Here is a 27,619-nt window from a genome sequence, read left to right as displayed (position 1 = left end):
GAGTGCGACTGGGGGGGAAGAGAGAGCGACTGGGGGGGAAGAGAGAGCGACTGGGGGGTGAAGAGAGAGCGACTGCGGGGGGAAGAGAGAGCGACTGGTGGAGGAAGAGAGAGCGACTGGGGGGAAGAGAGAGCGACTGGGGGGGAAGAGTGAACGACTTGGGGGGAAGAGTGAGTGACTGGGGGGGAAGAGAGAACGACTTGGGGGGAAGAGTGAGCGACTGGGGGGGAAGAGAGAGCGACTGGGAGGGGGAAGAGAGAGCGACTGGGGGGGGGAAGAGAGAGGGACTGGGGGAGAAGAGGGAGTGACTGGGGCAGGGAAGAGAGAGCGACCGGGGGGGGAAGAGAGAGCGAATGGTGGGGGAAGAGAGAGCAACTGGGGGGGAAGAGAGAGCGACTGGGGGGAAGAGAGAGCGACTGGGGGTGAAGAGAGAGCGACTGGGGGGGAAGAGAGAGCGACGGGGGGAAGAGAGAGCGACTGGGAGGGAAGAGAGAGCGACGGGGGGAAGAGAGAGCGACTGGGGGGAAGAGGGAGCGACTGGGGGGATGAGAGAGCGACTGGGGGGGAAGAGAGAGTGACTGGGGGGAAGAGAGAGCAACTGGGGGGAAGAGGGAGCGACTGGGGGGGAAGAGAGAGCGACTGGGGGGGAAGAGAGAGCGACTGGGGGGATGAGAGAGCGACTAGGGGGGAGAGAACGACTGGGGGGAAGAGAGAGAGCGACTGGGGGGGTGAGAGAGCGGCTGGGGGGGAGAGAGAGCGACTGTGGGAGGTAGAGAGTGCGACTGGGGGGGGAAGAGAACTCCCTCCCCCCTCTCCCTCACTCTCGCCCACTCTCCCTCACACTCCCCCCTCTCCCTCACACACCCCACCCTCTCCCTCACACTCCCCCCCTCTCCCTCACACACACCCCCTCTCCCTCACACTGCCACCCCAATCCCTCACACACCCCCCCATCCCTCACAGATCCCCCTCTCCCTCACAGTCCCCGCGAGTGGGGGGGATGAGAAAAAGCGCGTGGGGGGGAGAGAGGAAGAGAGAGAGCGACTGGGGGGAAGAGAGAGAGTGAGTGGAGGGGAAGAGAGAGCGACGTAGGGAAGAGAGAGTGACTGGTTGGGGAAGAGAGAGCGACTGGGCGGGATGAGAGAGCGACTGGGGGGGAAGAGAGTGCGACTGAGGGGGAAGAGAGAGGGACTGGGGGTGAAGAGAGAGCGACTGGGGGGGAGAGAGAGCGACTGGGTGGAAGAGAGAGAGCGAGTGGGGGGGAAGAGAGAGAGAGCGAGTGTGGGGGGAGAGAGAGAGCGAGTGGGGGGGAAGAGAGAGCGACTGGGGGGGAAGAGAGAGCGACTGGGGGGGAAGAGAGAGCGACTGGGGGGAAAGAGAGAGTGACTGGGGGGGAAGAGAGAGCGACTGGGGGGAAGAGAGAGCGACTGGGGGGAAGAGAGAGCGACTGGGGGGAAGAGAGAGCGACGGGGGGAAGAGAGTGCGACTGGGGGGAAAAGAGAGAGCGACTGGGAGGAAGAGAGAGCAACTGGGGGGAAGAGAGGGCAACTGGGGGAGAAGATAGAGCGACTGAGGGAAGAGAGAGCATCTGGGGGGAAGAGAGAGAGCGACTGTGGGGGAAGAGAGAGAGCGACTGGAGGGAAGAGAGAGAGCGACTGGGGGGGAAGTGAGAGCGAATGGGGGGAAGAGAGAGCGACTGGGTTGGGAAGATAGAGCGACTGGTGGGGGAAGAGAGAGAGTGAGAGGGGGGGAAGAGAGAGAGCGAGTGCGGGGGAAGAGAGAGAGCGAGTGGGGGAAGAAGAGAGCGAGTGGGGGAGGAAGAGAGAGAGCGAGTGGGGGAAGAGAGAGCGACTGGGGGGGAAGAGAGAGCGACTCTGGGGGAAGAGAGAGCGAGTGGGGGGGAAGAGTGAGCGAGTGGGGGGGGAAGAGAGAGCGACTGGGGGGGGAAGAGAGAGCGACTGGGGAGAAGAGAGAGCGACTGGGGGGAAGAGAGAGAGCGACTGGGGAGGGAAGAGAGAGCGACTGGGGGGTGAAGAGAGAGCGACTGCGGGGGGAAGAGAGAGCGACTGGGGGGGGAAGAGAGAGCGACTGGGGGGGAAGAGAGAGCGACTTGGGGGGAAGAGAGAGTGACGGGGGGGAAGAGAGAGCGACTGGGGGGGAAGAGAGAGCGACTGGGAGGGGGAAGAGAGAGCGACTGGGGGAAGGGAGAGCGACTGGGGGGGAAGAGAGAGTGACTGTGGGGGGAAGAGAGAGCGACTGAGGCGGGGAAGAGAGAGCGACTGGGGGGGATGAGAGAGTGACTGGGGCGGAAGAGAGAACGACTGGGGGGAAGAGAGAGCGACTGGGGGGGAAGAGAGAGCGACTGCGGGGGAAGAGAGAGCGACTGGGGGAAGCGAGAGCGACTGGGAGGGACGAGAGAGCGACTGGGGGGAAGAGATAGCGACTGGGGGGGAAGCGAGAGCGACTGGGGGGAAGAGAGAGCGACTGGGGGGGAAGAGAGTGGGACTGGGGGGAAGAGAGAGCGACTGGGGGCGAAGAGAGAGCGACTGGGGGGGAAGAGAGAGCGATGGGGGGAAGAGAGAGCGACTGGGGGGAAGAGAGAGCAACTGGGGGAGGAAGAGAGAACGAGTGGGGGGGAAGAGAGAGCGAGTGGGGGAAAGAGAGAGCGACTGGGGGGGAAGAGAGAGCGACTGGGGGGGAAGAGAGTGACGGGGGGGAAGAGAGAGCGACTGGGGGGGGAAGAGAGAGCGACGGGGGGGAAGAGAGAGCGACTGGGGGGGAAGAGAGAGCGACTGGGGGGGAAGAGGAGAGCGACTGGTGGGTGAAGAGAGAGCGACTGCGGGGGGAAGAGAGAGCGACTGGTGGAGGAAGAGAGAGCGGACTGGGGGGGGAAGAGAGAGCGACTGGGGGGGAAGAGAGAACGACTTGGGGGGAAGAGTGTGAGCGACTGGGGGGGGAAGAGAGAGCGACTGGGAGGGGAAGAGAGAGCGACTGGGGGGGGAAGAGAGAGGGACTGGGGGAAGAGAGAGTGACTGGGGCAGGGAAGAGAGAGCGACCGGGGGGGGAAGAGAGAGCGACTGAGGGGGAAGAGAGAGGGACTGGGGGTGAAGAGAGAGCGACTGGGGGGGAGAGAGAGAGCGACTGGGTGGAAGAGAGAGAGCGAGTGGGGGGGAAGAGAGAGAGAGCGAGTGGGGGGGGAGAGAGAGAGCGAGTGGGGGGGGAAGAGAGAGCGACTGGGGGGGAAGAGAGAGCGACTGGGGGGGAAGAGAGAGCGACTGGGGGGAAAGAGAGAGCGACTGGGGGGGGAAGAGAGAGCGACTGGGGGGGAGAGAGAGAGCGACTGGGGGGAAGAGAGAGCGACTGGGGGGGAAGAGAGAGCGACGGGGGGAAGAGAGTGCGACTGGGGGGGAAAGAGAGAGCGACTGGGGAGGAAGAGAGAGCAACTGGGGGGAAGAGAGGGCAACTGGGGGAGAAGATAGAGCGACTGAGGGAAGAGAGAGCATCTGGGGGAAGAGAGAGAGCGACTGTGGGGGAAGAGAGAGAGCGACTGGAGGGAAGAGAGAGAGCGACTGGGGGGGAAGTGAGAGCGAATGGGGGGGAAGAGAGAGCGACTGGGTTGGGAAGATAGAGCGACTGGTGGGGGGAAGAGAGAGAGCGAGTGCGGGGGAAGAGAGAGAGCGAGTGGGGGGAAGAGAGAGCGAGTGGGGGGAGGAAGAGAGAGAGCGAGTGGGGGAAAGAGAGAGCGACTGGGGGGGAAGAGAGAGAGCGAGTGGGGGGGAAGAGAGAGAGCGAGTGGGGGGGAAGAGAGAGAGCGAGTGCGGGGGAAGAGAGAGAGCGAGTGGGGGGGGAAGAAAGAGTGAGTGGGGGAGGAAGAGAGAGAGCGAGTGGGGGGAAGAGAGAGCGACTGGGGGGAAGAGAGAGCGACTGGGGCGGAAGAGAGAACGAGTGGGGGGGGAGAGAGTGTGAGTGGGGGGAAGAGAGAGCGACTGGGGGGGAGAAGAGGAGAGCGACTGGGGGGGAAGAGAGTGACTGGGGGGGAAGAGAGAGTGACTGGGGGGGAAGAGAGTGCGACTGGGGGGGAAGAGAGAGCGACTGGGGGGGAAGAGAGAGCGACTGGGGGGTGAAGAGAGAGCGACTGCGGGGGGAAGAGAGAGCGACTGGTGGAGGAAGAGAGAGCGACTGGGGGGAAGAGAGAGCGACTGGGGGGGAAGAGTGAACGACTTGGGGGGAAGAGTGAGTGACTGGGGGGAAGAGAGAACGACTTGGGGGGAAGAGTGAGCGACTGGGGGGGAAGAGAGAGCGACTGGGAGGGGAAGAGAGAGCGACTGGGGGGGGGAAGAGAGAGGGGACTGGGGGAGAAGAGGGAGTGACTGGGGCAGGGAAGAGAGAGCGACCGGGGGGGGGAAGAGAGAGCGAATGGTGGGGAAGAGAGAGCAACTGGGGGGGAAGAGAGAGCGACTGGGGGGAAGAGAGAGCGACTGGGGGTGAAGAGAGAGCGACTGGGGGGGAAGAGAGAGCGACGGGGGGAAGAGAGAGCGACTGGGAGGGAAGAGAGAGCGACGGGGGGAAGAGAGAGCGACTGGGGGGAAGAGGGAGCGACTGGGGGGATGAGAGAGCGACTGGGGGGGAAGAGAGAGTGACTGGGGGGAAGAGAGAGCAACTGGGGGGAAGAGGGAGCGACTGGGGGGGAAGAGAGAGCGACTGGGGGGGAAGAGAGAGCGACTGGGGGGATGAGAGAGCGACTAGGGGGGGAGGAGAACGACTGGGGGGAAGAGAGAGAGCGACTGGGGGGGTGAGAGAGCGGCTGGGGGGGGAGAGAGAGCGACTGTGGGAGGTAGAGAGTGCGACTGGGGGGGGGAAGAGAACTCCCTCCCCCCTCTCCCTCACTCTCGCCCACTCTCCCTCACACTCCCCCCTCTCCCTCACACACCCCACCCTCTCCCTCACACTCCCCCCCTCTCTCCTCACACACACCCCCTCTCCCTCACACTGCCACCCCAATCCCTCACACACCCCCCCATCCCTCACAGATCCCCCTCTCCCTCACAGTCCCCGCGAGTGGGGGGGATGAGAAAAAGCGCGTGGGGGGGAGAGAGAGATCGAGTGGGGGGGGAAGAGAGAGAGCGACTGGGGGGAAGAGAGAGAGTGAGTGGAGGGGAAGAGAGAGCGACGTAGGGAAGAGAGAGTGACTGGTTGGGGAAGAGAGAGCGACTGGGCGGGATGAGAGAGCGACTGGGGGGGAAGAGAGTGCGACTGAGGGGGAAGAGAGAGGGACTGGGGGTGAAGAGAGAGCGACTGGGGGGGAGAGAGAGAGCGACTGGGTGGAAGAGAGAGAGCGAGTGGGGGGGAAGAGAGAGAGAGCGAGTGGGGGGGAGAGAGAGAGCGAGTGGGGGGGAAGAGAGAGCGACTGGGGGGGAAGAAGAGAGCGACTGGGGGGAAGAGAGAGCGACTGGGGGGAAAGAGAGAGTGACTGGGGGGGAAGAGAGAGCGACTGGGGGGGAAGAGAGAGCGACTGGGGGAAGAGAGAGCGACTGGGGGGGAAGAGAGAGCGACGGGGGGGAAGAGAGTGCGACTGGGGGGGAAAGAGAGAGCGACTGGGGAGGAAGAGAGAGCAACTGGGGGGAAGAGGAGGGCAACTGGGGGAGAAGATAGAGCGACTGAGGGAAGAGAGAGCATCTGGGGGGAAGAGAGAGAGCGACTGTGGGGGAAGAGAGAGAGCGACTGGAGGGAAAGAGAGAGAGCGACTGGGGGGGAAGTGAGAGCGAATGGGGGGGAAGAGAGAGCGACTGGGTTGGGAAGATAGAGCGACTGGTGGGGGGAAGAGAGAGAGTGAGAGGGGGGGAAGAGAGAGAGCGAGTGCGGGGGAAGAGAGAGAGCGAGTGGGGGGAAGAGAGAGCGAGTGGGGGAGGAAGAGAGAGAGCGAGTGGGGGGAAGAGAGAGCGACTGGGGGGAAGAGAGAGCGACTGGGGGGAAGAGAGAGCGAGTGGGGGGGGAAGAGTGAGCGAGTGGGGGGAAGAGAGAGCGACTGGGGGGGAAGAGAGAGCGACTGGGGAGAAGAGAGGGCGACTGGGGGGAAGAGGAGAGCGACTGGGGAGGGAAGAGAGAGCGACTGGGGGGTGAAGAGAGAGCGACTGCGGGGGGAAGATGAGAGCGACTGCGGGGGGAAGAGAGAGCGACTGGGGGGGGAAGAGAGAGCGACTGGGGGGGAAGAGAGAGCGACTTGGGGGGAAGAGAGAGTGACGGGGGGGGAAGAGAGAGCGACTGGGGGGGAAGAGAGAGCGACTGGGAGGGGGAAGAGAGAGCGACTGGGGGGAAGGGGAGAGCGACTGGGGGGGAAGAGAGAGTGACTGGGGGGGAAGAGAGAGCGACTGAGGCGGGGAAGAGAGAGCGACTGGGGGGGATGAGAGAGTGACTGGGGCGGAAGAGAGAACGACTGGGGGGGAAGAGAGAGCGACTGGGGGGGAAGAGAGAGCGACTGCGGGGGAAGAGAGAGCGACTGGGGGGAAGCGAGAGTGACTGGGAGGGACGAGAGAGCGACTGGGGGGAAGAGATAGCGACTGGGGGGGAAGCGAGAGCGACTGGGGGGAAGAGAGAGCGACTGGGGGGGAAGAGAGTGGGACTGGGGGGAAGAGAGAGCGACTGGGGGCGAAGAGAGAGCGACTGGGGGGGAAGAGAGAGCGATGGGGGGGAAGAGAGAGCGACTGGGGGGAAGAGAGAGCAACTGGGGAGGAAGAGAGAACGAGTGGGGGGGAAGAGAGAGCGAGTGGGGGAAAGAGAGAGCGACTGGGGGGGAAGAGAGAGCGACTGGGGGGGAAGAGAGTGACGGGGGGGAAGAGAGAGCGACTGGGGGGAAGAGAGAGCGACGGGGGGGAAGAGAGAGCGACTGGGGGGAAGAGAGAGCGACTGGGGGGGAAGAGAGAGCGACTGGTGGGTGAAGAGAGAGCGACTGCGGGGGGAAGAGAGAGCGACTGGTGGAGGAAGAGAGAGCGACTGGGGGGGAAGAGAGAGCGACTGGGGGGGAAGAGAGAACGACTTGGGGGGAAGAGTGAGCGACTGGGGGGGGAAGAGAGAGCGACTGGGAGGGGAAGAGAGAGCGACTGGGGGGGGAAGAGAGAGGGACTGGGGGGAAGAGAGAGTGACTGGGGCAGGGAAGAGAGAGCGACCGGGGGGGGAAGAGAGAGCGACTGAGGGGAAGAGAGAGGGGACTGGGGTGAAGAGAGAGCGACTGGGGGGGAGAGAGAGAGCGACTGGGTGGAAGAGAGAGAGCGAGTGGGGGGAAGAGAGAGAGAGCGAGTGGGGGGGAGAGAGAGAGCGAGTGGGGGGGAAGAGAGAGCGACTGGGGGGGAAGAGAGAGCGACTGGGGGGGAAGAGAGAGCGACTGGGGGGAAAGAGAGAGTGACTGGGGGGGAAGAGAGAGCGACTGGGGGGGAAGAGAGAGCGACTGGGGGGAAGAGAGAGCGACTGGGGGGAAGAGAGAGCGACGGGGGGAAGAGAGTGCGACTGGGGGGGAAAGAGAGAGCGACTGGGGAGGAAGAGAGAGCAACTGGGGGGAAGAGAGGGCAACTGGGGGAGAAGATAGAGCGACTGAAGGAAGAGAGAGCATCTGGGGGGAAGAGAGAGAGCGACTGTGGGGGAAGAGAGAGAGCGACTGGAGGGAAGAGAGAGAGCGACTGGGGGGAAGTGAGAGCGAATGGGGGGGAAGAGAGAGCGACTGGGTTGGGAAGATAGAGCGACTGGTGGGGGGAAGAGAGAGAGTGAGAGGGGGGGAAGAGAGAGAGCGAGTGCGGGGGAAGAGAGAGAGCGAGTGGGGGGAAGAGAGAGCGAGTGGGGGAGGAAGAGAGAGAGCGAGTGGGGGAAGAGAGAGCGACTGGGGGGGAAGAGAGAGCGACTGGGGGGAAGAGAGAGCGAGTGGGGGGGAAGAGTGAGCGAGTGGGGGGGAAGAGAGAGCGACTGGGGGGGAAGAGAGAGCGACTGGGGAGAAGAGAGAGCGACTGGGGGGAAGAGAGAGCGACTGGGGAGGGAAGAGAGAGCGACTGGGGGGTGAAGAGAGAGCGACTGCGGGGGGAAGAGAGAGCGACTGGGGGGGGAAGAGAGAGCAACTGGGGGGGAAGAGAGAGCGACTTGGGGGGAAGAGAGAGTGACGGGGGGGAAGAGAGAGCGACTGGGGGGGAAGAGAGAGCGACTGGGAGGGGGAAGAGAGAGCGACTGGGGGGAAGGGAGAGCGACTGGGGGGGAAGAGAGAGTGACTGGGGGGGAAGAGAGAGCGACTGAGGCGGGGAAGAGAGAACGACTGGGGGGGAAGAGAGAGCGACTGGGGGGGAAGAGAGAGCGACTGCGGGGGAAGAGAGAGCGACTGGGGGGAAGCGAGAGCGACTGGGAGGGACGAGAGAGCGACTGGGGGGAAGAGATAGCGACTGGGGGGGAAGCGAGAGCGACTGGGGGGAAGAGAGAGCGACTGGGGGGGAAGAGAGTGGGACTGGGGGGAAGAGAGAGCGACTGGGGGCGAAGAGAGAGCGACTGGGGGGGAAGAGAGAGCGATGGGGGGAAGAGAGAGCGACTGGGGGGAAGAGAGAGCAACTGGGGGAGGAAGAGAGAACGAGTGGGGGGGAAGAGAGAGCGAGTGGGGGAAAGAGAGAGCGACTGGGGGGGAAGAGAGAGCGACTGGGGGGGAAGAGAGTGACGGGGGGGAAGAGAGAGCGACTGGGGGGGAAGAGAGAGCGACGGGGGGGAAGAGAGAGCGACTGGGGGGGAAGAGAGAGCGACTGGGGGGGAAGAGAGAGCGACTGGTGGGTGAAGAGAGAGCGACTGCGGGGGGAAGAGAGAGCGACTGGTGGAGGAAGAGAGAGCGACTGGGGGGGAAGAGAGAGCGACTGGGGGGGAAGAGAGAACGACTTGGGGGAAGAGTGAGCGACTGGGGGGGGAAGAGAGAGCGACTGGGAGGGGAAGAGAGAGCGACTGGGGGGGGAAGAGAGAGGGACTGGGGGGAAGAGAGAGTGACTGGGGCAGGGAAGAGAGAGCGACCGGGGGGGGAAGAGAGAGCGACTGGGGGGGGAAGAGAGAGCAACTGGGGGGGAAGAGAGAGCATCTGGGGGGGAAGAGAGAGCGACTGGGGGTGAAGAGAGAGCGACTGGGGGGGAAGAGAGAGCGACTGGGGGGGAAGAGAGAGCGACTGGGAGGGAAGAGAGAGCGACGGGGGGAAGAGAGAGCGACTGGGGGGAAGAGAGAGTGACTGGGGGGGATGAGAGAGCGACTGGGGGGGAAGAGAGAGCGACTGGGGGGAAGAGAGAGCGACTGGGGGGAAGAGGGAGCGACTGGGGGGGAAGAGAGAGCGACTGGGGGGGAAGAGAGAGCGACTGGGGGGTGAGAGAGCGACTAGGGGGGACAGAACGACTGGGGGGAAGAGAGAGAGCGACTGGGGGGGAGAGAGAGCGGCTGGGGGGGAGAGAGAGCGACTGTGGGGGGTAGAGAGTGCGACTGGGGGTGGAAGAGTACTCCCTCCCCCCTCTCCCTCACACTCACCCCCTCTCCCTCACACTCCCCCCTCTCCCTCACACACCCCACCCTCTCCCTCACACTCCCCCCTCTCCCTCACACACACCCCCTCTCCCTCACACTCCCACCCCTCTCCCTCACACACCCCCCCATCCCTCACAGATCCCCCTCTCCCTCACAGTCCCCGCGAGTGGGGGGGATGAGAAAAAGCGCGTGGGGGGGAGAGAGAGATCGAGTGGGGGGGGAAGAGAGAGAGCGACTGGGGGAAGAGAGAGAGTGAGTGGAGGGGAAGAGAGAGCGACGTAGGGAAGAGAGAGTGACTGGTTGGGGAAGAGAGAGCAACTGGGAGGGATGAGAGAGCGACTGGGGGGGAAGAGGGTGCGACTGAGGGGGAAGAGAGAGCGACTGGGGGGGAAGAGAGAGCGACTGGGGGGGGAAGATAGAGTGACTGGTGGGGGGAAGAGAGAGAGTGAGAGGGGGGGAAGAGAGAGAGCGAGTGCGGGGGAAGAGAGAGAGCGAGTGGGGGGAAGAGAGAGCGAGTGGGGGAGGAAGAGAGAGAGCGAGTGGGGGAAGAGAGAGCGACTGGGGGGGAAGAGAGAGCGACTGGGGGGAAGAGAGAGCGAGTGGGGGGGAAGAGTGAGCGAGTGGGGGGGAAGAGAGAGCGACTGGGGGGGAAGAGAGAGCGACTGGGGAGAAGAGAGAGCGACTGGGGGGAAGAGAGAGCGACTGGGGAGGGAAGAGAGAGCGACTGGGGGGTGAAGAGAGAGCGACTGCGGGGGGAAGAGAGAGCGACTGGGGGGGGAAGAGAGAGCGACTGGGGGGGAAGAGAGAGCGACTTGGGGGGAAGAGAGAGTGACGGGGGGGAAGAGAGAGCGACTGGGGGGGAAGAGAGAGCGACTGGGAGGGGGAAGATAGAGCGACTGGGGGGAAGGGAGAGCGACTGGGGGGGAAGAGAGAGTGACTGGGGGGGAAGAGAGAGCGACTGAGGCGGGGAAGAGAGAGCGACTGGGGGGGATGAGAGAGTGACTGGGGCGGAAGAGAGAACGACTGGGGGGGAAGAGAGAGCGACTGGGGGGGAAGAGAGAGCGACTGCGGGGGAAGTGAGAGCGACTGGGGGGAAGCGAGAGCGACTGGGAGGGACGAGAGAGCGACTGGGGGGAAGAGATAGCGACTGGGGGGAAGCGAGAGCGACTGGGGGGAAGAGAGAGCGACTGGGGGGGAAGAGAGTGGGACTGGGGGGAAGAGAGAGCGACTGGGGGCGAAGAGAGAGCGACTGGTGGGGAAGAGAGAGCGATGGGGGGAAGAGAGAGCGACTGGGGGGAAGAGAGAGCAACTGGGGGAGGAAGAGAGAACGAGTGGGGGGGAAGAGAGAGCGAGTGGGGGAAAGAGAGAGCGACTGGGGGGGAAGAGAGAGAGCGAGTGGGGGGGAAGAGAGAGAGCGAGTGGGGGGGAAGAGAGAGAGCGAGTGCGGGGGAAGAGAGAGAGCGAGTGGGGGGGGAAGAAAGAGTGAGTGGGGGAGGAAGAGAGAGAGCGAGTGGGGGGAAGAGAGAGCGACTGGGGGGGAAGAGAGAGCGACTGGGGGGGAAGAGAGAACGAGTGGGGGGGAGAGAGTGCGAGTGGGGGGAAGAGAGAGCGACTGGGGGGGAAGAGAGAGCGACTGGGGGGGAAGAGAGTGACTGGGGGGGAAGAGAGAGTGACTGGGGGGGAAGAGAGTGCGACTGGGGGGGAAGAGAGAGCGACTGGGGGGGAAGAGAGAGCGACTGGGGGGTGAAGAGAGAGCGACTGCGGGGGGAAGAGAGAGCGACTGGTGGAGGAAGAGAGAGCGACTGGGGGGAAGAGAGAGCGACTGGGGGGGAAGAGTGAACGACTTGGGGGGAAGAGTGAGTGACTGGGGGGGAAGAGAGAACGACTTGGGGGGAAGAGTGAGCGACTGGGGGGGAAGAGAGAGCGACTGGGAGGGGGAAGAGAGAGCGACTGGGGGGGGGAAGAGAGAGGGACTGGGGGAGAAGAGGGAGTGACTGGGGCAGGGAAGAGAGAGCGACCGGGGGGGGAAGAGAGAGCGAATGGGGGGGGAAGAGAGAGCAACTGGGGGGGAAGAGAGAGCGACTGGGGGGAAGAGAGAGCGACTGGGGGTGAAGAGAGAGCGACTGGGGGGGAAGAGAGAGCGACGGGGGGAAGAGAGAGCGACTGGGAGGGAAGAGAGAGCGACGGGGGGAAGAGAGAGCGACTGGGGGGAAGAGGGAGCGACTGGGGGGATGAGAGAGCGACTGGGGGGGAAGAGAGAGTGACTGGGGGGAAGAGAGAGCAACTGGGGGGAAGAGGGAGCGACTGGGGGGGAAGAGAGAGCGACTGGGGGGGAAGAGAGAGCGACTGGGGGGATGAGAGAGCGACTAGGGGGGAGAGAACGACTGGGGGGAAGAGAGAGAGCGACTGGGGGGGTGAGAGAGCGGCTGGGGGGGAGAGAGAGCGACTGTGGGAGGTAGAGAGTGCGACTGGGGGGGGAAGAGAACTCCCTCCCCCCTCTCCCTCACTCTCGCCCACTCTCCCTCACACTCCCCCCTCTCCCTCACACACCCCACCCTCTCCCTCACACTCCCCCCCTCTCCCTCACACACACCCCCTCTCCCTCACACTGCCACCCCAATCCCTCACACACCCCCCCATCCCTCACAGATCCCCCTCTCCCTCACAGTCCCCGCGAGTGGGGGGGATGAGAAAAAGCGCGTGGGGGGGAGAGAGAGATCGAGTGGGGGGGGAAGAGAGAGAGCGACTGGGGGGAAGAGAGAGAGTGAGTGGAGGGGAAGAGAGAGCGACGTAGGGAAGAGAGAGTGACTGGTTGGGGAAGAGAGAGCGACTGGGCGGGATGAGAGAGCGACTGGGGGGGAAGAGAGTGCGACTGAGGGGGAAGAGAGAGGGACTGGGGGTGAAGAGAGAGCGACTGGGGGGGAGAGAGAGAGCGACTGGGTGGAAGAGAGAGAGCGAGTGGGGGGGAAGAGAGAGAGAGCGAGTGGGGGGGAGAGAGAGAGCGAGTGGGGGGGAAGAGAGAGCGACTGGGGGGGAAGAGAGAGCGACTGGGGGGGAAGAGAGAGCGACTGGGGGGAAAGAGAGAGTGACTGGGGGGGAAGAGAGAGCGACTGGGGGGGAAGAGAGAGCGACTGGGGGGAAGAGAGAGCGACTGGGGGGGAAGAGAGAGCGACGGGGGGGAAGAGAGTGCGACTGGGGGGGAAAGAGAGAGCGACTGGGGAGGAAGAGAGAGCAACTGGGGGGAAGAGAGGGCAACTGGGGGAGAAGATAGAGCGACTGAGGGAAGAGAGAGCATCTGGGGGGAAGAGAGAGAGCGACTGTGGGGGAAGAGAGAGAGCGACTGGAGGGAAGAGAGAGAGCGACTGGGGGGGAAGTGAGAGCAAATGGGGGGGAAGAGAGAGCGACTGGGTTGGGAAGATAGAGCGACTGGTGGGGGGAAGAGAGAGAGTGAGAGGGGGGGAAGAGAGAGAGCGAGTGCGGGGGAAGAGAGAGAGCGAGTGGGGGGAAGAGAGAGCGAGTGGGGGAGGAAGAGAGAGAGCGAGTGGGGGAAGAGAGAGCGACTGGGGGGGAAGAGAGAGCGACTGGGGGGAAGAGAGAGCGAGTGGGGGGGAAGAGTGAGCGAGTGGGGGGGAAGAGAGAGCGACTGGGGGGGAAGAGAGAGCGACTGGGGAGAAGAGAGAGCGACTGGGGGGAAGAGAGAGCGACTGGGGAGGGAAGAGAGAGCGACTGGGGGGTGAAGAGAGAGCGACTGCGGGGGGAAGAGAGAGCGACTGGGGGGGAAGAGAGAGCGACTGGGGGGGAAGAGAGAGCGACTTGGGGGGAAGAGAGAGTGACGGGGGGAAGAGAGAGCGACTGGGGGGGAAGAGAGAGCGACTGGGAGGGGGAAGAGAGAGCGACTGGGGGGAAGGGAGAGCGACTGGGGGGGAAGAGAGAGTGACTGGGGGGGAAGAGAGAGCGACTGAGGCGGGGAAGAGAGAGCGACTGGGGGGGATGAGAGAGTGACTGGGGCGGAAGAGAGAACGACTGGGGGGGAAGAGAGAGCGACTGGGGGGGAAGAGAGAGCGACTGCGGGGGAAGAGAGAGCGACTGGGGGGAAGCGAGAGCGACTGGGAGGGACGAGAGAGCGACTGGGGGGAAGAGATAGCGACTGGGGGGGAAGCGAGAGCGACTGGGGGGAAGAGAGAGCGACTGGGGGGGAAGAGAGTGGGACTGGGGGGAAGAGAGAGCGACTGGGGGCGAAGAGAGAGCGACTGGGGGGGAAGAGAGAGCGATGGGGGGAAGAGAGAGCGACTGGGGGGAAGAGAGAGCAACTGGGGGAGGAAGAGAGAACGAGTGGGGGGGAAGAGAGAGCGAGTGGGGGAAAGAGAGAGCGACTGGGGGGGAAGAGAGTGCGACTGGGGGGGAAGAGAGTGACGGGGGGGAAGAGAGAGCGACTGGGGGGGAAGAGAGAGCGACGGGGGGGAAGAGAGAGCGACTGGGGGGGAAGAGAGAGCGACTGGGGGGGAAGAGAGAGCGACTGGTGGGTGAAGAGAGAGCGACTGCGGGGGGAAGAGAGAGCGACTGGTGGAGGAAGAGAGAGCGACTGGGGGGGAAGAGAGAGCGACTGGGGGGGAAGAGAGAACGACTTGGGGGGAAGAGTGAGCGACTGGGGGGGGAAGAGAGAGCGACTGGGAGGGGAAGAGAGAGCGACTGGGGGGGGAAGAGAGAGGGACTGGGGGGAAGAGAGAGTGACTGGGGCAGGGAAGAGAGAGCGACCGGGGGGGGAAGAGAGAGCGACTGAGGGGGAAGAGAGAGGGACTGGGGGTGAAGAGAGAGCGACTGGGGGGGAGAGAGAGAGCGACTGGGTGGAAGAGAGAGAGCGAGTGGGGGGGAAGAGAGAGAGAGCGAGTGGGGGGGAGAGAGAGAGCGAGTGGGGGGGAAGAGAGAGCGACTGGGGGGGAAGAGAGAGCGACTGGGGGGGAAGAGAGAGCGACTGGGGGGAAAGAGAGAGTGACTGGGGGGGAAGAGAGAGCGACTGGGGGGGAAGAGAGAGCGACTGGGGGGAAGAGAGAGCGACTGGGGGGGAAGAGAGAGCGACGGGGGGGAAGAGAGTGCGACTGGGGGGGAAAGAGAGAGCGACTGGGGAGGAAGAGAGAGCAACTGGGGGGAAGAGAGGGCAACTGGGGGAGAAGATAGAGCGACTGAGGGAAGAGAGAGCATCTGGGGGGAAGAGAGAGAGCGACTGTGGGGGAAGAGAGAGAGCGACTGGAGGGAAGAGAGAGAGCGACTGGGGGGGAAGTGAGAGCGAATGGGGGGGAAGAGAGAGCGACTGGGTTGGGAAGATAGAGCGACTGGTGGGGGGAAGAGAGAGAGTGAGAGGGGGGGAAGAGAGAGAGCGAGTGCGGGGGAAGAGAGAGAGCGAGTGGGGGGAAGAGAGAGCGAGTGGGGGAGGAAGAGAGAGAGCGAGTGGGGGAAGAGAGAGCGACTGGGGGGGAAGAGAGAGCGACTGGGGGGAAGAGAGAGCGAGTGGGGGGGAAGAGTGAGCGAGTGGGGGGGAAGAGAGAGCGACTGGGGGGAAGAGAGAGCGACTGGGGAGAAGAGAGAGCGACTGGGGGGAAGAGAGAGCGACTGGGGAGGGAAGAGAGAGCGACTGGGGGGTGAAGAGAGAGCGACTGCGGGGGGAAGAGAGAGCGACTGGGGGGGGAAGAGAGAGCGACTGGGGGGGAAGAGAGAGCGACTTGGGGGGAAGAGAGAGTGACGGGGGGGAAGAGAGAGCGACTGGGGGGGAAGAGAGAGCGACTGGGAGGGGGAAGAGAGAGCGACTGGGGGGAAGGGAGAGCGACTGGGGGGGAAGAGAGAGTGACTGGGGGGGAAGAGAGAGCGACTGAGGCGGGGAAGAGAGAGCGACTGGGGGGGATGAGAGAGTGACTGGGGCGGAAGAGAGAACGACTGGGGGGGAAGAGAGAGCGACTGGGGGGGAAGAGAGAGCGACTGCGGGGGAAGAGAGAGCGACTGGGGGGAAGCGAGAGCGACTGGGAGGGACGAGAGAGCGACTGGGGGGAAGAGATAGCGACTGGGGGGGAAGCGAGAGCGACTGGGGGGAAGAGAGAGCGACTGGGGGGGAAGAGAGTGGGACTGGGGGGAAGGAGAGAGCGACTGGGGGCGAAGAGAGAGCGACTGGGGGGAAGAGAGAGCGATGGGGGAAGAGAGAGCGACTGGGGGGAAGAGAGAGCAACTGGGGGAGGAAGAGAGAACGAGTGGGGGGGAAGAGAGAGCGAGTGGGGGAAAGAGAGAGCGACTGGGGGGGAAGAGAGAGCGACTGGGGGGGAAGAGAGTGACGGGGGGAAGAGAGAGCGACTGGGGGGGAAGAGAGAGAGCGACGGGGGGGAAGAGAGAGCGACTGGGGGGAAGAGAGAGCGACTGGGGGGGAAGAGAGAGCGACTGGTGGGTGAAGAGAGAGCGACTGCGGGGGGAAGAGAGAGCGACTGGTGGAGGAAGAGAGAGCGACTGGGGGGGAAGAGAGAGCGACTGGGGGGGAAGAGAGAACGACTTGGGGGGAAGAGTGAGCGACTGGGGGGGGAAGAGAGAGCGACTGGGAGGGGAAGAGAGAGCGACTGGGGGGGGAAGAGAGAGGGACTGGGGGGAAGAGAGAGTGACTGGGGCAGGGAAGAGAGAGCGACCGGGGGGGGAAGAGAGAGCGACTGGGGGGGGAAGAGAGAGCAACTGGGGGGGAAGAGAGAGCATCTGGGGGGGAAGAGAGAGCGACTGGGGGTGAAGAGAGAGCGACTGGGGGGGAAGAGAGAGCGACTGGGGGGGAAGAGAGAGCGACTGGGAGGGAAGAGAGAGCGACGGGGGGAAGAGAGAGCGACTGGGGGGAAGAGAGAGTGACTGGGGGGGATGAGAGAGCGACTGGGGGGAAGAGAGAGCGACTGGGGGAAGAGAGAGCGACTGGGGGGAAGAGGGAGCGACTGGGGGGGAAGAGAGAGCGACTGGGGGGGGATGAGAGAGAGCGACTGGGGGGTGAGAGAGCGACTAGGGGGGACAGAACGACTGGGGGGAAGAGAGAGAGCGACTGGGGGGGAGAGAGAGCGGCTGGGGGGGAGAGAGAGCGACTGTGGGGGGTAGAGAGTGCGACTGGGGGTGGAAGAGTACTCCCTCCCCCCTCTCCCTCACACTCACCCCCTCTCCCTCACACTCCCCCCTCTCCCTCACACACCCCACCCTCTCCCTCACACTCCCCCCTCTCCCTCACACACACCCCCTCTCCCTCACACTCCCACCCCTCTCCCTCACACACCCCCCCATCCCTCACAGATCCCCCTCTCCCTCACAGTCCCCGCGAGTGGGGGGGATGAGAAAAAGCGCGTGGGGGGGAGAGAGAGATCGAGTGGGGGGGGAAGAGAGAGAGCGACTGGGGGAAGAGAGAGAGTGAGTGGAGGGAAGAGAGAGCGACGTAGGGAAGAGAGAGTGACTGGTTGGGGAAGAGAGAGCAACTGGGAGGGATGAGAGAGCGACTGGGGGGGAAGAGGGTGCGACTGAGGGGGAAGAGAGAGCGACTGGGGGGGAAGAGAGAGCGACTGGGGGGGGAAGAGAGCGCGACTGGGGGGGAAGAGAGAGAGCGACTGGGGGGAAGAGAGAGAGCGAGTGGGGGGGAAGAGAGTGAGACTGGGGGGGATGAGAGAGCGACGGGGGGGAAGAGAGTGCGACTGGGGGGGAAAAGAGAGAGCGACTGGGGAGGAAGAGAGAGCAACTGGGGGGAAGAGAGAGCGGCTGGGGGAGAAGATAGAGCGGCTGAGGGGAAGAGAGAGCGTCTGGGGGGAAGAGAGAGAGCGACTGTGGGGGAAGAGAGAGAGCGACTGGGGGGAAGAGAGAGAGCGACTGGGGGGGAAGAGAGAGCGAATGGGGGGGGAAGAGAGAGCGACTGGGTTGGGAAGATAGAGCGACTGGTGGGGGGAAGAGAGAGCGAGTGGGGGGGAAGAGAGAGAGCGAGAGGGGGGGAAGAGAGAGAGCGAGTGCGGGGGAAGAGAGAGAGCGAGTGGGGGGGAAGAGAGTGCGAGTGGGGGAGGAAGAGAGAGAGCGAATGGGGGGAAGAGAGAGCGACTGGGGGGGAAGAGAGAGCGACTGGGGGGAAGAGAGAGCGAGTGGGGGGGAAGAGTGAGCGAGTGGGGGGGAAGAGAGAGCGACTGGGGGGGAAGAGAGAGCGACTGGGGAGAAGAGAGAGTGACTGGGGGGGAAGAGAGAGCGACTGGGGAGGGAAGAGAGAGCGACTGGGGGGTGAAGAGAGAGCGACTGTGGGGGGAAGAGAGAGCGACTGCGGGGGGAAGAGAGAGCGACTGGGGGGGGAAGAGAGAGCGACTGGGGGGGAAGAGAGAGCGACTGGGAGGGGGAAGAGAGCGCGACGGGGGGAAGAGAGAGCGACTGGGGGGGAAGAGAGACCGACTGGGAGGGGGAAGAGAGAGCGACTGGGGGGAAGGGAGAGCGACTGGGGGGGAAGAGAGAGTGACTGGGGGGGAAGAGAGAGCGACTGAGGCGGGGAAGAGAGAGCGACTGGGGGGGATGAGAGAGTGACGGGGGGAAGAGAGAACGACTGGGGGGGAAGAGAGAGCGACTGGGGGGGAAGAGAGAGCGACTGCGGGGGAAGAGAGAGCGACTGGGGGGGAAGAGAGAGCGACTGGGAGGGACGAGAGAGCGACTGGGGGGAAGAGGGAGCGACTGTGGGCGAAGAGAGAGCGACTGGGGGGGAAGAGAGAGCGATGGGGGGAAGAGAGAGTGACTGGGGGGAAGAGAGAGCGACTGGGGGGGGAAGATAGAGCGGCTGAGGGGAAGAGAGAGCGTCTGGGGGGAAGAGAGAGAGCGACTGTGGGGAAGAGAGAGAGCGACTGGGGGGAAGAGAGAGAGCGACTGGGGGGGAAGAGAGAGCGAATGGGGGGGAAGAGAGAGCGACTGGTTTGGGAAGATAGAGCGACTGGTGGGGGGAAGAGAGAGCGAGTGGGGGGGAAGAGAGAGAGCGAGAGGGGGGAAGAGAGAGAGCGAGTGCGGGGGAAGAGAGAGAGCGAGTGGGGGGGAAGAGAGAGCGAGTGGGGGAGGAAGAGAGAGAGCGAGTGGGGGGAAGAGAGAGCAACTGGGGGGAAGAGAGAGCGACTGGGGGGAAGAGAGAGCGAGTGGATTGGAAGAGACAGCGAGTGGGGGGAAGAGATAGCGACTGGGGGGGAAGAGAGAGCGACTGGGGAGAAGAGAGAGCGACTGGGGGGAAGAGAGAGCGACTGGGGAGGGAAGAGAGAGCGACTGGGGGGTGAAGAGAGAGCGACTGCGGGGGGAAGAGAGAGCGACTGGGGGGGGAAGAGAGAGCGACTGGGGGGGAAGAGAGAGCGACTGGGAGGGGGAAGAGAGAGCGACTGGGGGGAAGGGAGAGCGACTGGGGGGGAAGAGAGAGTGACTGGAGGGGAAGAGAGAGCGACTGAGGCGGGGAAGAGAGAGCGACTGGGGGGAAGAGAGAGTGACTGGGGGGAAGAGAGAACGACTGGGGGGGAAGAGAGAGCGACTGGGGGGGAAGAGAGAGCGACTGCGGGGGAAGAGAGAGCGACTGTGGGGGAAGAGAGAGCGACTGGGAGGGACGAGAGAGCGACTGGGGGGAAGAGATAGCGACTGGGGGGGAAGCGAGAGCGACTGGGGGGGAAGAGAGAGCGACTGGGGGGGAAGAGATTGCGACTGGGGGGAAGAGAGAGCGACTGGGGTTGAAGAGAGAGCGACTGGGGGGGAAGAGAGAGCGATGGGGGAAGAGAGAGTGACTGGGGGGTAGAGAGAGCGACTAGGGGGGAGAGAGCGACTGGGGGGGAAGAGAGAGAGCGACTGGGGGGGAGAGAGAGCGGCTGGGGGGGAGAGAGTTTGACTGTGGGTGGAGAGAGAGCGACGGGGGGGAAGAGAACTCCCTCCCCCCTCTCCCACACTCTCCCCCCTCTCCCTCACACTCCCCCCCTCTCCCTCACACACCCCACCCTCTCCCTCACACTCCCCCCTCTCCCTCACACTCCCCCCTCTCCCTTACACTCCCACCCCTCTCCCTCACACTACCCCCCATCCCTCACAGTCGCCCCCCTCTCCCTCACAGTCCCCGCGAGTGGGGGGGAGGAAAGAGAGCGAGTGGGGGGGAGAGAGAGATCGAGTGGGGGGGAGAGAGAGAGCGACTGGGGGGAAGAGAGAGAGCGAGTGGAGGGGAAGAGAGAGAGAGCGAGTGGGGGGGAGAGAGAGAGCGACTGGGGGGGAAGAGAGAGCGACTGGGGGGAAGAGAGAGCGACTGGGGGGAAGAGAGATCGACTGGGGGGGGAAGAGAGATCGACTGGGGTGGAAGAGAGAGCGACTGGGGGGGAAGAGAGAGAGCGACTGGGGGGAAGAGAGAGATCGAGTGGGGGGGAAGAGGGAGAGAGCGAGTGGGGGGGAAGAGAGCGACTGGGGGGATGAGAGAGCGACTGGGGGGGAAGAGAGAGCGACTGCGGGGGGAAGAGAGAGCGACTGGCGGGGAAGAGAGAACGACTGGGGGGGAAGAGAGAGCAACTGGGGGGGAAGAGAGAGCGACTGGGGGGGAAGAGAGAGCGACTGGGGGGGAAGAGAGAGCGACTGGGGGGGAATGGAGAGCGACTGGGGGGGAAGAGAGAGCGACCGGGGGGGATGAGAGAGTGACGGGGGGAAGAGAGAACGACTGGGGGGGAAGAGAGACCGACTGGGAGGGGGAAGAGAGAGCGACTGGGGGGAAGGGAGAGCGACTGGGGGGGAAGAGAGAGCGACTGAGGCGGGGAAGAGAGAGCGACTGGGGGGGATGAGAGAGTGACGGGGGGAAGAGAGAACGACTGGGGGGGAAGAGAGAGCGACTGGGGGGGAAGAGAGAGCGACTGCGGGGGAAGAGAGAGCGACTGTGGGGGAAGAGAGAGCGACTGGGAGGGACGAGAGAGCGACTGGGGGGAAGAGATAGCGACTGGGGGGGAAGCGAGAGCGACTGGGGGGGAAGAGAGAGCGACTGGGGGGGAAGAGATTGCGACTGGGGGGAAGAGAGAGCGACTGGGGTTGAAGAGAGAGCGACTGGGGGGGAAGAGAGAGCGATGGGGGAAGAGAGAGTGACTGGGGGGTAGAGAGAGCGACTAGGGGGGAGAGAGCGACTGGGGGGGAAGAGAGAGAGCGACTGGGGGGGAGAGAGAGCGGCTGGGGGGGAGAGAGTTTGACTGTGGGTGGAGAGAGAGCGACGGGGGGGAAGAGAACTCCCTCCCCCCTCTCCCACACTCTCCCCCCTCTCCCTCACACTCCCCCCCTCTCCCTCACACACCCCACCCTCTCCCTCACACTCCCCCCTCTCCCTCACACTCCCCCCTCTCCCTTACACTCCCACCCCTCTCCCTCACACTACCCCCCATCCCTCACAGTCGCCCCCCTCTCCCTCACAGTCCCCGCGAGTGGGGGGGAGGAAAGAGAGCGAGTGGGGGGGAGAGAGAGATCGAGTGGGGGGGAGAGAGAGAGCGACTGGGGGGAAGAGAGAGAGCGAGTGGAGGGGAAGAGAGAGAGAGCGAGTGGGGGGGAGAGAGAGAGCGACTGGGGGGGAAGAGAGAGCGACTGGGGGGAAGAGAGAGCGACTGGGGGGAAGAGAGATCGACTGGGGGGGGAAGAGAGATCGACTGGGGTGGAAGAGAGAGCGACTGGGGGGGAAGAGAGAGAGCGACTGGGGGGAAGAGAGAGATCGAGTGGGGGGGAAGAGGGAGAGAGCGAGTGGGGGGGAAGAGAGCGACTGGGGGGATGAGAGAGCGACTGGGGGGGAAGAGAGAGCGACTGCGGGGGGAAGAGAGAGCGACTGGCGGGGAAGAGAGAACGACTGGGGGGGAAGAGAGAGCAACTGGGGGGGAAGAGAGAGCGACTGGGGGGGAAGAGAGAGCGACTGGGGGGGAAGAGAGAGCGACTGGGGGGGAATGGAGAGCGACTGGGGGGGAAGAGAGAGCGACCGGGGGGGATGAGAGAGTGACGGGGGGAAGAGAGAACGACTGGGGGGGAAGAGAGAGCGACTGGGGGGGAAGAGAGAGCGACTGGGAGGGGGAAGAGAGAGCGACTGGGGGGAAGGGAGAGCGACTGGGGGGGAAGAGAGAGCGACTGGGGGGGAAGAGAGAGCGACTGGGGGGGAAGAGAGAGCGACTGGGGGGGAATGGAGAGCGACTGGGGGGGAAGAGAGAGCGACCGGGGGGGAAGAGAGAGCGACTGGGAGGGGGAAGAGAGAGCGACGGAGGGAAGAGAGAGCGACTGGGGGGGAAGAGAGACCGACTGGGAGGGGGAAGAGAGAGCGACTGGGGGGAAGGGAGAGCGACTGGGGGGGAAGAGAGAGCGACTGAGGCGGGGAAGAGAGAGCGACTGGGGGGGATGAGAGAGTGACGGGGGGAAGAGAGAACGACTGGGGGGGAAGAGAGAGCGACTGGGGGGGAAGAGAGAGCGACTGCGGGGGAAGAGAGAGCGACTGGGGGGGAAGAGAGAGCGACTGGGAGGGACGAGAGAGCGACTGGGGGGAAGAGGGAGCGACTGTGGGCGAAGAGAGAGCGACTGGGGGGGAAGAGAGAGCGATGGGGGGAAGAGAGAGTGACTGGGGGGAAGAGAGAGCGACTGGGGGGGGAAGATAGAGCGGCTGAGGGGAAGAGAGAGCGTCTGGGGGGAAGAGAGAGAGCGACTGTGGGGAAGAGAGAGAGCGACTGGGGGGAAGAGAGAGAGCGACTGGGGGGGAAGAGAGAGCGAATGGGGGGGAAGAGAGAGCGACTGGTTTGGGAAGATAGAGCGACTGGTGGGGGGAAGAGAGAGCGAGTGGGGGGGAAGAGAGAGAGCGAGAGGGGGGAAGAGAGAGAGCGAGTGCGGGGGAAGAGAGAGAGCGAGTGGGGGGGAAGAGAGAGCGAGTGGGGGAGGAAGAGAGAGAGCGAGTGGGGGGAAGAGAGAGCAACTGGGGGGAAGAGAGAGCGACTGGGGGGAAGAGAGAGCGAGTGGATTGGAAGAGACAGCGAGTGGGGGGAAGAGATAGCGACTGGGGGGGAAGAGAGGAGCGACTGGGGAGAAGAGAGAGCGACTGGGGGGAAGAGAGAGCGACTGGGGAGGGAAGAGAGAGCGACTGGGGGGTGAAGAGAGAGCGACTGCGGGGGGAAGAGAGAGCGACTGGGGGGGGAAGAGAGAGCGACTGGGGGGGAAGAGAGAGCGACTGGGAGGGGGAAGAGAGAGCGACTGGGGGGAAGGGAGAGCGACTGGGGGGGAAGAGAGAGTGACTGGAGGGGAAGAGAGAGCGACTGAGGCGGGGAAGAGAGAGCGACTGGGGGGAAGAGAGAGTGACTGGGGGGAAGAGAGAACGACTGGGGGGGAAGAGAGAGCGACTGGGGGGGAAGAGAGAGCGACTGCGGGGGAAGAGAGAGCGACTGTGGGGGAAGAGAGAGCGACTGGGAGGGACGAGAGAGCGACTGGGGGGAAGAGATAGCGACTGGGGGGGAAGCGAGAGCGACTGGGGGGGAAGAGAGAGCGACTGGGGGGGAAGAGATTGCGACTGGGGGGAAGAGAGAGCGACTGGGGGTGAAGAGAGAGCGACTGGGGGGGAAGAGAGAGCGATGGGGGAAGAGAGAGTGACTGGGGGGTAGAGAGAGCGACTAGGGGGGAGAGAGCGACTGGGGGGGAAGAGAGAGAGCGACTGGGGGGGAGAGAGAGCGGCTGGGGGGGAGAGAGTTTGACTGTGGGTGGAGAGAGAGCGACGGGGGGGAAGAGAACTCCCTCCCCCCTCTCCCACACTCTCCCCCCTCTCCCTCACACTCCCCCCCTCTCCCTCACACACCCCACCCTCTCCCTCACACTCCCCCCTCTCCCTCACACTCCCCCCTCTCCCTTACACTCCCACCCCTCTCCCTCACACTACCCCCCATCCCTCACAGTCGCCCCCCTCTCCCTCACAGTCCCCGCGAGTGGGGGGGAGGAAAGAGAGCGAGTGGGGGGGAGAGAGAGATCGAGTGGGGGGGAGAGAGAGAGCGACTGGGGGGAAGAGAGAGAGCGAGTGGAGGGGAAGAGAGAGAGAGCGAGTGGGGGGGAGAGAGAGAGCGACTGGGGGGGAAGAGAGAGCGACTGGGGGGAAGAGAGAGCGACTGGGGGGAAGAGAGATCGACTGGGGGGGGAAGAGAGATCGACTGGGGTGGAAGAGAGAGCGACTGGGGGGGAAGAGAGAGAGCGACTGGGGGGAAGAGAGAGATCGAGTGGGGGGGAAGAGGGAGAGAGCGAGTGGGGGGGAAGAGAGCGACTGGGGGGATGAGAGAGCGACTGGGGGGGAAGAGAGAGCGACTGCGGGGGGAAGAGAGAGCGACTGGCGGGGAAGAGAGAACGACTGGGGGGGAAGAGAGAGCAACTGGGGGGGAAGAGAGAGCGACTGGGGGGGAAGAGAGAGCGACTGGGGGGGAAGAGAGAGCGACTGGGGGGGAATGGAGAGCGACTGGGGGGGAAGAGAGAGCGACCGGGGGGGAAGAGAGAGCGACTGGGGGGAAGAGAGAGCGACTGGGGGGGAAGAGAGAGTGACTGGGGGGGAAGAGAGAGCGACTGGGGGAAGAGAGTGCGACTGGGGGGGAAAGAGAGAGCGACTGGGGAGGAAGAGAGCGCGACTGGTGAGGAAGAGAGAGCGACTGGGGGGAAGAGAGAGCGACTGAGGGGAAGAGAGAGCGTCTGGGGGGAAGAGAGAGAGCGACTGTGGGGGAAGAGAGAGAGTGACTGTGGGGAAGAGAGAGAGCGACTGGGGGGAAGAGAGAGCGACTGGGGGGGAAGAGAGAGTGACTGGGTTGGGAAGAGAGAGCGACTGGTGGGGGGAAGAGAGAGCGAGTGGGGGGAAGAGAGAGCAAGTGGGGGGGAAGAGAGAGTGACTGGGGGGAAGAGAGAGCACCTGCAGGGGAAGAGAGAGCGACTGGGGGGAAGAGAGAGCCACTGGGGGAAAGAGAGCGACTGGGGGGAAGAGATAATGACTGGGGGTTGAAGAAAGATCGACTGGGGGGGAAGAGAGAGCGACTGGGGGGGAAGAGAGAGTGACTGGGGGGGGAAGAGAGAGCGACTGGGGGGGAAGAGAGTGCGAGTGGGGGGGAAGAGAGAGAGCGAGTGGGGGGGAAGAGAGAGAGCGAGTGGGGGGGATGAGGGAGCGCGCGAGTGGGGGGGAAGAGAGAGAGTGAGTGGGGGGGAAGAGAGAGAGCGAGTGGGGGGGAAGAGAGAGTGACTGGGGGGGAAGGGAGAGCGACTGGGGGGCGAACTAAGGTAAGTATTTGAATTATGTGTTAGGGAATTAAATAACAATTTATTTGAGTTTTAAATTGTGTCTAGCAACAGTAGGAAATTAAGTGATCCCCTAACCGCCGCCATCACCCCCCTCCTCCTCACCCTCGCGCAGGGGGGACTCGGGGCTGCTCTCCAGGCCTGCTGCAGTCATGCCTGAAGCTCAAAAAATTTCGCTCTCTCTCTCTCTTCCCTCTCTCTCTCTCTCCTTCGCCTCTTCCCTCTCTCTCCTCTTCCCTCTCTCTCTCTCTCTCTACTTCCCCCTCTCTCTCTTCCCGTGAGTGCGGGACCGGAAAAAACAGCAGTTTTTTAAATCAACAAATTTCTCTCTCTCTCTCTCTCTCTCTCTCTCTCAGGTTTCTCTCTCCCTCTCTCTCTCTCTCTCAGGTGATGGAGATTTGGCGGTGTCGGGGCCTGGGCTCCACTTATGTATTCAGGATGAAACAGTAATAGGAAGGACATAATTCCCAGCACAATCTTGTATTGAGGTTCAAAACTAACAGGAGGAAGAGGCCCAGGGCATGCTCCTGTATTCAAGATGAACAGTAACAGGTGGAAGAGAGCGAGGGCTAACTCCTGCATTCAGGATGAACAGTAACAGGAGGGAGAGAGACCAGGGCACACACCTGTACTTTAGATGGGACAGTAACTAGAGGGAGAGAGTCCCGGGCATGCTTCTGTATTCAGAATAGGACAGTAACAGGAGTGAGAGAGACCAGGATACACTCCAACATTCAGGATGAATAGTAACAGGAGGGAAAGAGCTAAGGGCACACTCCTGTATTCAGGATGGGACAGAAACAGGAGGGAGAGAGCCCAGAGCCCACTCCTGTATTCAGGATGTGAAATAAACTGGAGGGAGAGAGCCCAGGGCACTCTCCTATATTTAGGGTGGACAGTAACATGAGGGAGAGAGCCCAGGGCACACTCCTTTATTCAGGGTGAACAGTAACAGGAGGGTAAGAGCCCAGGGCACACTCCTGTATTCAGGATGAATAGCAACAGGAGGGAGAGAGCCCACGGTCCACTCTTCTATTCAGGATGGGACAGCAACAGCAGGGAGAGAGACCAGGGCACACTCCTCTATTCAGGATGCAGAGTAACAGGAGGGAGTGTGCCCTGGGCGCACACCTGTATTCAGGATGGGACAGTAACAGCAGGGAGGGAGCCTAGGGCACACCTGTATTCAGGATGGGACAGTAACAGGAGGGAGAGAGCCCACGGCACACTCCTTTATTCAGGATGAACAGTAACAGGAGGGAGAGAGCCCAGGGCACACTCCTGTATTCAGGATGGGACAGTAACAGGAGGGAGAGAGCCCAGGGCACACTCCTTTATTCAGGATGAACAGTAACAGGAGGGAGAGAGCCCAGGGCACACTCCTGTATTCAGGATGAACAGTAACAGGTGGGAGGGAGCCCAGGGCATAATTCTGTATTCAGGATGGGACAGTAACAGGAGGGAGAGAGCCCAGGGCACACTCCTTTATTCAGGATGAACAGTAACAGGAGGGAGAGAGCCCAGGGCACACTCCTGTATTCAGGATGGGACAGTAACAGGAGGGAGAGAGCCCAGGGCACACTCCTTTATTCAGGATGAACAGTAACAGGAGGGAGAGAGCCCAGGGCACACTCCTGTATTCAGGATGGGACAGTAACAGGAGGGAGAGAGCCCAGGGCACACTCCTGTATTCAGGATGAACAGTAACAGGAGGGAGAGAGCCCAGGGCACACTCCTGTATTCAGAATGAACAATAACAGGAGGGAGAGAGCCCAGGGCAGGCTCCTGTATTCAAGATGAACAGTAGCAGGAGCGAGAGAGCCTAGGGCACACTCATTGTAATGATCAATAACATGTCATTCTATAGTGGACACTAGGTGGAGCCGTAGAGCTGTGTAGAGCTGTATATAGCTGTATGTACATAAGACTACACTACCCAGCTGTATGTTTATTAAGACTACATTACTCATGAGGCACTTGGCTACCCACAAGGTGGCAGTCAAGATGGATGCCTCTACAGATACTGTACCTAGTCCACGTGTGCTCAATAAAGTGCCTAGCAAAAGCTAGCTGTGTTCATAATAAGAATGTCTATTTATTAATGAACATAAGATGGTACCAGGATTGGTGAAGATCTGCTGAAAATTGTGAAAAGCGACATGGAGAATTTGAAGCCACCAGAGCGTTTGAATCTCACAGGAAATATCGACTACAATTGGCAGACTCTTAAACAACAATTCGAACTCTATATTGCAGCCATCGGATTCAGTATGAAGCCAGATGCAAGGAAGGTAGCATTGCTGCTTACGGTTGCAGGCCCACAGGCGATAGAGGTATTTAACACATTTGTATTTAATCCAGAGGAGAACAGAGAAAAATTAGAAGATGTGCTAAAAAAATTTGATGCACATTGCTCTCCCAAAAAGAATGAGACCTATGAAAGATACATCTTCCGTTCTCGGACACAGCAGCAAAATGAGACTGTTGATAGCTTTATAACTGATCTGAAACTGAAAGCACAGACATGTAATTTCTCTGAGCTCAAAGCATCCATGATTCGTGATCAGATTGTGTTTGGTATTCATGATAAAAAAGTCAGGGAACATCTGTTGAGAGAAGCCGAACTAAATTTGGAAAATGCTGTGAAAATATGCCAAGCCAGCAAGCTAGCTTGAAAGCATGCGAAGACTTTCAGTGAAATCAATAATGATGCAATTGCAATGAGTGATAATGCCGCTGTCGGTGCTGTGTCCTACGAGGGGAAGAAGCATGGGCAGAACAGAAATGAAAAGCAATCGGAGGATGAAATTTTTAATTGTAAACGCTGTGGTTA

This window comes from Somniosus microcephalus, chromosome 8, assembly GCF_052327205.1.
Source record: "Somniosus microcephalus isolate GS21.2 chromosome 8, FLI_Smic_1.0, whole genome shotgun sequence".
Lineage (NCBI taxonomy): Eukaryota > Metazoa > Chordata > Chondrichthyes > Squaliformes > Somniosidae > Somniosus > Somniosus microcephalus.
This window is presented reverse-complemented; position numbering follows the sequence as displayed.